The following is an 11085-nucleotide window of genomic DNA, read 5'->3' as shown; positions in this document are numbered from 1 at the left end:
TTATAAACAACACGATTGAGTAACGTCTTCTCCAGAAACCAAATATTCCCACAAACACATCTTTCCAAAGGTCTTCCAAACAGGTTTTCAGCACTCTAGTTGGTATTTCAATCCAACATAAACAACATAAAGAAATGTCATTCGCATTAATGTAACTTTAAAAGCACTTTACTGTTTCTAGTAAATTAATCAAGTGTCACAAATTAATCAAATTATCACTCTGCAGGAGGTTAATGCAGCTCTGATTGCAAGAGAAAAGTAGTGCAAAATCACACCTCCTCAGAATACCAGTTGAATATGAACAATTGATATAAAATAAAGAATTTGGAGCCAATCCTGGTTTGGAAGTTTCTCAAATGTGAAAGTGAAATTAGTGGGAAAAATCAGGGCCTGCTGCTTGGAGGCGCTCTCAGCGGACATGGAAACGACCACATAATCCCGGCCGATATGTTGGTCTGGAGCGCAGGGAGAAAGGATAATTCCATCCTTAAAGCCAAGCTGCCCTCAGGAACAAGAGGAAATCCTTCAGGGGTTTTCTGAGCGAAGAACATTTGGAGGGAAAAACCAAAGAGCTGGAGAATTAAGTGGGTTTGAAAAAGAGAAATTAGTCATCAAAGGAAACAGGAAGGCTGAATATTGACAAACTGTAACGGTAACAGGCACTCTCGGCAATGCTGTCGCTGTTTGTCCTGCTTGCGGTCGCACATTGTTTTGAGAAGTTAGAGAAGTAAGAGACTACTTTCTGGGACTAAAAAGTTACTTTATTAGAAATTAGAGGTTACTTTCTACTGTACAAGTAACACTTTACTTTCCTCGAACTAAAATGTTACTTTCTAAATGTAAATGCTTATTCGGTTACTACTAGAACTAGACAAGACTGTCATGATGCAGGTTTTGATGCAACGAGACAGAGGCAGCTTGTAGATGAATAATGCTTAGTGGAAAAAACTTACCAAAAAAATCAGTGGGAACGCAGGGAGCCAGAGCAGAACAAAAACCATTGGGATCCAGGAACTAAAGACAACATGGACATAACAGGAGGAACCAGCAAGGAATGAGAGAGATGTGACTGAATACTGGGAGTGCTGGGACAATAGACTGGGCTAACTGGCTAACAGGTATCAGGGTAGGGTTGTAGTTTTCAAAGTTATTTTGGCTCGACTGAACAAATTTATACAGGACTTAGGTCACTTTACATCAAAACGTTTGCTATATTTACCCAAGTTTAATAAACTGGATTAAAGTTGATTTGGATGCAATGAAAGTCTCAGGATATGACGTGCTTTTATTTACTATAAAAGCTTGGTTCTAAAAAAAATCTGATAGTTTTTGAGTTGATGTAAAAAAAATTATGTTGGTTATAGATAAAAAGTCTCCATCTGCGCCAGGACCCAGTGCTGAATGTATTACATTTATTCTTATAGCTATACTGAGATTACTTTCAATTCTTCCAGTCCCTTTGTTGCGAATGATTATTATGATTGGATGTAACACCTCTGGATTGGATTGGAGTGATTCCTGAACACACCTAGGCCTGTTTTCTTCCAGAAGTCACCCTATAATTTGCAGCTGCCTTCCTGAACGCTGGCAACAACTCGTCTAAAACGGTTTTGGAGTGTCGGGTTGCATTCCACGACATGGGCGTAGGTTTGGGTAGGGACGGTAGGGACATGTCCCGACCAATATTCACGGGATATGAAAAAGTCCCGACCAATTTTTCCCATATTGGCTCAAAGAACGTGGATCTACGATCTTTGATTAGCAGCAACAGGCGGTGCGCGGAACGGAAGCTTCTTAGTTTGACATTAATTATGAGCCTCCGAGACCGTGTCGGAACGGTGCTGTCGGGGGATGGGGGAGTCAGTTGAATCGTCGGACGTTCTTTGATTAGCTGCAAAAGGCGGCGGCTAGCTGGGCACACGCGTCTCCTTCTGAGTCTCCGAGACCATGTCGCCACCAAAAAAGAAAAGGACAGACATTAGAAGTTATTTCGCTACGTCGGCTGTAAGTACAGTGAGTGGACCCATAAGTTAGATATCTATCACGCAACGCATTTGTTGTAAAGTCCGGTGTTTAGTAAGGTCAGCACTGAATGTGAGGTAGAATAGGTCTGTTAATTATGTAATATTTTTTCACATAGGATGCTCAGACAGCAGAGCAAGGGGCAGAGCAGAACGATGGAGAGGTGGCTGGAGCTTCAGGGCTCCAGGTGAGGTGTTAGTTCTCAGATATGAAATATACTGTGAAATTATCTCAGTAAATATGGCATTTGAAGTGTTAGTCTTAAATTAAGTTAAGCTAGTGTGAATACAAACCAGGTTACGCTTTGTTTGCTCTATAGGAGGCTGTCAGTGTGAGTGCCAGTGACCAGGGAGTATCCAGAGGATATTTCTTTTGATCTTACTTGTAACGTTTGCTGAATTTTGTAAAGGAAAAAGTAAAGTGTTCTTGAACTGATCTGCTGAGTATGACTGTATCTGGTTGTATACACAAGATGTATGATATGGTTATGGTTGGGGGGAGGGGTTATTAAGCCAATGTGGTTTCCCCCCCTTCTCAAAAATGTTCGGTGCTCTTCGGTATTTCACTGTGCTGCGGGGGGGGGGGGGGGGTGTCAAGGTCCCCACCAAAACTTAGACCAAACCTACGCCCTTGCGTATCAGCACATTTAATCGATCATAACACGCTTTTTTGTTACTGGAAACCATATTCAAACATCTATCAAAGCTATATTTATAAACAATTGTATTTTTTATGTTTTTAATACATAGTTTAGCATATTTAAATATGCTAAGTGGCTATAACAATAGAATAGGAATGGAATATTCTGATATCGGTGTATGAGCACTTTACAAAGCACACAGCCGTTCATAATTTATTTAATAAATTATTTAGTAATATCAATACATATTTATATAACTATACAAACACAAATAAATAATTATTAATAATGACACAAATAAATAATGATTAATACTGAATAATATATATTGGATACATGTTTATATCTATGTATATACATATACATATGTTTTTCAGCCGACGAGTTGTAGCTTCAGAGTGATTCAGCAGCTGAGATTGAGCCCAAAATCCGATGTGAGATTCATCCGTGCTGCAGTGAATCCGTCTCTCTTTAAAGATATTTCCCTCTTCTTCCTCACATCGTGTCTTTATGAAACCTTCAAAACAAAAACGGAAGATTTGGGATGGATCTTACTTTTGACAGAGTGAAAGAATTACATATAAATAATAGTCTTTACCACCTGTGTAAACTTTGCTGGTGAATGTTATAATAAGTTTTATAATATATGTTACATTGTTTAATTTCTTATGTAGGCTCTTGTGTCAGATAATCTAAGTCAATGTTAGAGAATAATTAATTATTTTAGATTTACGGAATCTCAGTTAGCCTTCATAGCGGCGCTGAAGCCCGGTATTACACCAAGCACTATAGCTAATATTAGCTGGTATCTCGCCGGTGGACATAAATACAGTAAAGTAATATTCTAATGACAAAATATACACAATAATATGTCCATCTTACTTGTGAAATGTTTGTGAAGCCCCCACATCAATAGTCCATCGATCCGAACAACAAGCAAAGTAGGGACGACCGCTCCAATATGGCCGCCGTATTTCCTGCGCCGGAGAAGCCAATGCGGGGTCTTCTCTTTTATTATGACTATGAGGCGGCCAACTGCGGAGCTCAACGTTGCGAACGTTCCAGATTACAGTACAGTTTTTGTTGAATTAAAAAAAAAAAAAAACGTTTTTGGTGAATTAAGTGGAGTAGACTTGCTACTTGTCAGATGACGGAAAACGTTGAACGTTTCTGCTTCAGCACGGAGTATCGGTTTAAGCAGAGAGGTAATGAAACACAACAGACACTGACAGGCCTCTGCGTCTGGCTTACTCTGAAGAACTACTGAGCGGGAGGAGACAACCAAGTGAGGAAAAACTGTTCTCATCTATCGATTCAGTATTTTTATCATACAGACATTAGGCTGTTATTGTGCTATGTTAGCTAGCTGCTAGCTAACGACTCTGCAAGGATATTCATTTAGAATTAAAAATAACTCACCCTGAATTACCAAGATAGATAAAATGTATGTAATAAAAGTGTCATTAATGAAGGGGAAAAAACTCAATCCAGACTTTAAGTAAGTTTAGGGTCTGGTTCGCATAGTATGCAGTAAAATTTGTTTCACAATTATTAAATGAAAAAAAAAAAAAACTAACCTCAGTTAAGTTAATTGTTATCAAAACATTTGGAATTGTAATGATTTCTTTTTTAAAACTAAAAGTTTTGTTTAAAAAACTTTTTTTTTTAAATTAAATAACTCATTTTTGTCTCATAAACTTAAAAAGTTATTTGTAAAACATAAACATTTATTTGCACACATCAGGAATCTTTTGTTGCGATGTTTTTGACTATAGGCTACGGAAACATTTTCTTGACCTATGGTTTCCAAAGTAGAGGAAGCTTTTATTGATGACTCTGTACTGAAGTGACCTGTAGATCTCTCAAATAGCTCGCTCTGCTGTTCCTCATGGTCATTCAGTTGGGTTTCAAAGGGCAATGCAAAGGGATCAGTTTGGGTCGAATTAGTTTCTTGGTCCGGTTTTGTCTGAGTGCTGGCTTCACACACATCCATCTCAGTCTGGGTCGAAATCGTTTGTTGGTCCGGTTTTGTCTGAGTGCTGGTTTCACACACATCCATCTCAGTTTGGGTCGAAATCGTCCGTCTCACTGTTTTTTCCTGATAACTAGTTTCCTGTACAACCATGTCCATTTGAACAGAATCAGATCGATGACGAAATGTTCTGTGCTGTGAGTGTTCACGAATGTCTCTGAATTTGAGGAGAAAACATCGAATTTCTGCTTTGTCTTTTGTCTGATACTCCATTCCTCATCAGATCTTTCTGATGTCTTAGTTGAGCGTTCAGTTTACGATTTGTATCAAACAGCTCGTCCAGCTGTCTCATTAAATATTTCTGAACTCTTATATACTCTTTTTCAGATTCCTTAAATTTAGCAAGACATGCACAGTCTGCTTTACTCGCTGCTTTAGTTTCCTTTTTCAAGAAAGCCTCCTCATCATGTTCCTTTACAGGCATTGAAATGTTTTGTGGTTTGATATTCTCAGGCAAAAAACCTAAATTTAAGTGAGGCTCTGAGTTGTTCTTCTCGTTGGACTCATGCTGATGTGGCTGTCTGTCCCCTTTTTGATTCATTGTCTCCAGTGGTTTGGTGATCAATTCCTTTTCAGTCACTGGTGAATAGGAATATGTGGAAAAATTAAACAGCCAGTCGATCTTTTTAAACATTCCATTTTTTATCCCAAGGCTCTTCAACATTTATGTTGGCTTTCAGGGAATAATCTTTGCTTTGAGATCTGCTCATGCCGCATCGAGATCTATTTCGATCTTCCTTTGACGAGTTTCAACCTCTGAAGCAACACATAAGTCAGGACAAGTTCTGCGTAATTTACACGTTTTGATGGTTTTGCAGATGAACTTTTAAAAAAAAGGCAACATACCATATTAGACCAATAAAGTCTTTCTAATTAGTTATTCCCGAGATCTTAGTGGTTGTTTTACGGAATCGGATAGTATTTTTGCAAAGATTTGTAGTTCTTTAAACTTATTGCATTGTTTACTACCTGGTTCGGTAAAGGGGTCCTAAAAAGCCACGCCCACAGAAACATCAGTCTTTTCCAGCTGCCACCACCAGTTGATTTAGCCACCAGTTGATCTATAACACCGGTCGCAAGTTGTAATGCGAAAACAACCGTTCCGTTACGTTATGTGCAGTGCGAAAGCACCTTAAGTGGGTTTTTAAACAGTCACTGGTTGCCATAGTTACAAACCATTACCTTGGGTGCGTTCACACTGCAGCCTGAAGTGACCCAATTCCGATTTTTTTGACGTAATCCGACCTGTATCCGTTCTTTTCATGGCAGTGTGAACAGCACAGGTCAGATTCTTTTTCGAATGTGACCCATATCCGATACGTATCCAATTCAAATGCGACCTAACGTCCAGGTCGCATTCATCCGAACTGAACGTCACTGATACTCGACAAATCTCACTATTCTGCGTCCTGATAAGCGCAAGAGGGAAAGAAAAACAACAACCATAACGGACTATATGAGGATTAAGTTGTTAATATGTTGCTCCGGCCGGACAACAACTTCAAATATGTAAGCTAAGCTCCACCGTTAGCCTCCATGTTTACTTCCGCAAACACTGAGCACTTCTTCTTTTTATGGCGGTTGGCAGAACACTTAGAATGCTGATGCTATTGCGCCCTCTACTGCGCATGCGGGACACTTTCAGGTCGTTGCCCGTTCACACTGCAGAACGCATACAGGTCGCATTTACTGGCAGTGTGAACGGCCCCGGCAGAAAAATCGGAATTGCCAAAAATCGGAATTGGGTCACTTCAGGCTGCAGTGTGAACGCACTCTTTGTTGTTTTAACGTTGCTTAGCATGTTGTCAGCGTAGCTGTCCTAGGCTACTATAACTGTTTAAAATTGAGTGATAAAATAAGTTATGCTACCAAACTGACATTAGTGAAAGGGATACTGTAAATGTCTAAGAGTTGATTGGAGGTTAGAACTTTATGTTTTTATTTTGTTGAACGGTATATTTCTTATTTGTGTGTGTTGTGACATGCTGCACTTACTGTTTGGGTCTAGCTGTTTTGTTTTTTTTGGGGGTTTTTTCTAAGAGAAACTGTTTTATTTTGAAGAACTTTTACGTATAACGCCGAGTGAGCCGCATCTAAATAACTTTTTGATTTTTTTTTTTTTTTTTTGCAGAGCTGAGTTCACTGTTGTCAGAGAAAAAACTAACAGATAGTTTGACAGAAAATGCGTAATTTTATTTCGGTATGTTTTTTGTACCTTTTATGTCTTGCCCTTGGCTTTTTTTGTTCTGTCAAGAAAATTGTTTTGTTAAATTTTCAACATAAATCTTTGTCATGATTTGGGGTTTGGTGAGGTGAAGGAGAATGCAGACAGGACCCAGCATGAAGATGATGATGACGATTTAATAATAAATCCGAAAGCGCTCCAGCACAGAACAGTTACACGACGTAAGACGAGGATCAGACAAGATCTCTTGTTGTCGTACCAACCGTCTAGACCCCTCAGGTCTTCTGGTTCTGGTCTGCTCTGTATCCCCAGAACCAAATGAGGAGAAGCAGCATTCAGTTTCTATGCACCACAAATTTGGAACAAACTCCCAGAAAACTGTAAAACAGCTGAAACACTGGATGCCTTTAAATCTCAACTTAAACCCCCCCTGTTTAGAGTTGCCTATGGCTAAATTAGGTGAGATTTTAATGTTTTCATCTTTATTTTTTATCTATTTATCTATTTTTTTCTTATTTCTTCATCTTCTTTATTGATTATTACTCTGTGTTTAGTTTTTAATGATGTAAAGCCCCCCTGGAAAGGCGCGGGTGCCATCCCCCCTTCTTGTAAGTGTCCCAATTGATGGCATTTCAACTAAAGTCCTAAGGGTAGAAAAGGGGTGGGGGCTTTAATGTTTTTTATCTTTATTTTTTATTTATTTATTTATTATTCTATTATTTCTTTCTCTTTTTACTGTTCATTCAATGTTACATGACTGTGTTTTGTTTTTTAATGATGTAAAGCACTTTTAAATGCCTTGCTGCTGAAATGTGCTGTACAAATAAAATTTGATTGATGCATGTTAGATAACGGAAACGTTGAATGTTGTGTCGTTTCTGCTTCAGCGAGGAGTAGCGGTTTAAGCAGAGAGGAGTTTATTCTAGAAGCATTTGTTCTATTGTTAGGTAAATGTATCTTGAAGGAGAATAGTACTTAAATAAAAGTCCAACAAGGATATTTATTTAGAATTAAAAATAACTCGCCCTGAACTACCATGACAGATATAATATATGTAATATTCAATCAAGCTTCTCCTGTCCGATAAAAGTGTGTCATTAATGAAAGGGAAAAAACTCAATCCAGACTTTAAGTAAGTTTAGGGTCTGGTTCGCAGAGTATTCAGTTAAATTTGTTTCACAATTATTCAATGAAAAAAAAAAACTAACCTCATTTAAGTAAATTATCAAAACATTTTGAATTGTAATGATTTCTTTTTTTAAACTAAAAGTTTTGTTTAAAAAACTTTTTTTTTTAATTAAATAACTCATTTTTGTCTCATGAACTTAAAATGTTATTTGTAAAACAAACTTTTATTTGCACACATCAGGAATCTTGTTCCGATGTTTAGGCCCTGCCAACGCCATATGAGAATCGCAAGCAAAACTTTGAATCACAAACAAGAACTTTGGATAGCAAGAAAAGATTTCTGACATGTGTGAAAAAGTTTTTTTTACTAATCATTTTTTCACTTCATGAGACAAAAATTTGTGATTTTAATAAAAAAAAAATGTTTTAAGCAAAACTTTTTTTTGTTTAAAAAAATGTTACAATTAAAAATGTTTTGATGACAATTTTATTTAATTGAGGTTAGTTATTTTTATAGAATAATTGTGAAACAAATTGAACCCCAAAGCAGAGGTCTCATTTTCTCTGAAATGAATATTATGTTGTGCTATGAACTGAAAAACATATTGGTTTAAACACAAGGGTAAAGAATTGTTGGTAACACTTTATTTGACCGGGTGTGCATAAGACTTACATGACACTGTCATAAACATGACATAACACCTGTCATGAACATGAAGAAGTCTTTATGCAAAGTTGCATTAAAAGTCCATTAAAAGTGCCAACTTTGCATTAAATTATTATTTACAAAATCATGTGAAGTTGGCACTTTTAATGGACTTTTAATCCAACTTTTAGAGCAACTTTGCATTAAAAGTGTCATTATTTACCAAGTGACACTTCATGACAACTGTCATAAACATTCATAAAGACTTCTTCATGTTTATGACAGGTGTTATGTCATGTTTATGACATTGTCATGTCAGTCTTATGCACACCCCTTCAAATAAAGTGTTACCGAATTGGTAGTGTGGTTTAATATAGTGTTTTGATCATAATTCATTATATTTAGCTTTTTTCAGTTCAAAGATGCCACATAAAGAAAGACGTCAGAAACAAAAAAGAAAGGATCTGCTACAAGCAGGCAAAGGTGGTGGATTGTTGACCAACTGGGTCAGAACGAGGACTGTATGTAAGAACAAAGAAATAAAGATTTTTACCATGATCAACATGCAGTTTTCGGTAGTGAACAATATATTTAATATTACAAGGCAGCTGTTATGTTTTTATTATGTTAAGATGTAATAACTCTAGTTATATGTCTGACCATTTGTAATTTATCATTGTTTATTAAACTCTGAAAGCTCTGTGACTTTCTTAATATTCTGTCCTAAAATGTGCCCTTTTTGAGCACCTGCCCCTTTACTGGTCTGTGCACGGCCCTGGGGGTGACCCTCAAAAAACACCGCCACAGTTAGACGTAAGCAGCTACCTGACGCTGTCGATCAGCTGCTGATGGTCTTCTGTGATCAAAATGTCAGGCAAGGCTTCGGCCAGAACCTCCACATCCCTGTCGGAAGCGTACTGCTTGAGCACCTCGAACAGCTGCTCCTTCACGTCAGGCTCCTCTCCGAGAACCTCCTCCACCTGATTCGATAAAGACGGTGTTAAAACGACTCACGATGACAGAATGAAACCGGAGCCAAGCGAGCGAAAAGAAGCAGCTTCATGCTCACCTTTTTGTTGAACTCCATAGCCTTGTGAGCTCGGCTCTCCCTGATGCTGTCTCCGCTCTGCGACAGTACCCGCATGCTGCTGCTCAGCCGCTTGTTCCGACGGGCCATGCTGAGCACTCCCAGTCGGAGGGGTCGGCCCTGCGCCGCCTTGATCATGGCTGCTGCCGTTTCATGATGCTTCACCGGGATGCCGTTGACCTCCATGACGTAGTCGTTGACTTTGAGGCCGCTGCGTGCAGCCGGACCGCCAGGCATGCTCTCCTCGACCATCAGAGGGCTGTCCCCCACGATGGTGAAGCCAAAACGGCCATCTGGGCCTGGCGTGATGTCAATCTTAGGAACAGTATGTTAAAAAATTTGCCAAATTATTCCGGATTCTACAAAGCGGAGGCTAAATCTGAAATATTTAGGCGTCAGCTGACCTGTTCGATCCGTGAAACGACGCCAATACTGGGGGGTACGGTCTTGAGAGTCTGAGCCAGAGCGATGAGAGCTGGTGTGCTGAGGTTGGTCACATCCTGGCCCTCGATGTCCACCACCTGGTCACCTGGCTGCAAGCCGGCAAGGAAGGCACTGCTGCCTTCCACTACGGACAGGATGTAGCTGGGCCCAGTGCCTCCGAGCCTGAAGCCAAAGGCCTCTGGCCAGTTCTGGTTGGTGGCAGGGAGACCAAGGTCTAAAGAACACACAGGAGTTGGAGAGGCTCAAAGTAACATGTTGCTGGAATGATGGATACATAGTGTCTTACAAACATATTTCAACCCCTTATAACTTTTCAAATGCTGTTTTATTTCATATTTTTATCATCTGTTTTATCTTATTTTATTTTGTTTTATTGACCAACACAGATAAGTGCAGAATTGCGAAGCAGTAGAAAAGGAATGCATCATTTTTCATTTCCTTTTACAAAGGAAAATAAGTGTGGTGTGTGTTAGTAGTCAACCCTCTTTCCTTTAATGCCTGTTAATCTGACACAGAACCTTAAGAAGAACTGGTGATGCGTTCAGTGTGTAATTTGCTCTTAGTATGTAAGTCCAGCCATCCCGCGAAGGCTTCTGTGGTTCACAGAGAATATCAGCGAACAAAAAACATCGTGAAGACCAAGGGCCATGGCAGAGAGTTCAGGGGTGAAATGAGGTAGAAGCGTAAAGCCGAGTTAGGTGATAAAACAACATCCCAAGCTTTTAATGTCTCACTGAGCTCTTTTCAATCCATCATCTAAAACTGGGAAGAGAACTGGAAGGCCGGTCCATTCACCTACAGTATGTGAAATGTTCCCAGGAAGAGTATAATTTATCAAAGAACCAGAAGCTTATAGAGCTGCAAAGATCCACAGGATAATCTGCTAAAAGGACAACAGTAG

General features: G+C 39.0%; 1 long non-coding RNA gene across 1 annotated transcript; it reads left to right on the top strand.

The window, feature by feature from the left end:
- The first annotated feature begins 1642 nt into the window (after positions 1-1642).
- Positions 1643-2457, top strand: LOC148158016 (uncharacterized). The gene is made up of 2 exons (XR_015764105.1): positions 1643-2209; positions 2342-2457. It is a non-coding gene; the product is annotated as an uncharacterized LOC148158016 (long non-coding RNA).
- The last annotated feature ends 8628 nt before the right edge of the window (positions 2458-11085 follow it).

The sequence above is a fragment of the Poecilia mexicana genome, unplaced genomic scaffold (assembly GCF_051168715.1).
Source record: "Poecilia mexicana isolate PSO_F unplaced genomic scaffold, ASM5116871v1 scaffold_8, whole genome shotgun sequence".
In the NCBI taxonomy this organism is placed as follows: domain Eukaryota; kingdom Metazoa; phylum Chordata; class Actinopteri; order Cyprinodontiformes; family Poeciliidae; genus Poecilia; species Poecilia mexicana.
This window is presented reverse-complemented; position numbering and strand designations above follow the sequence as displayed.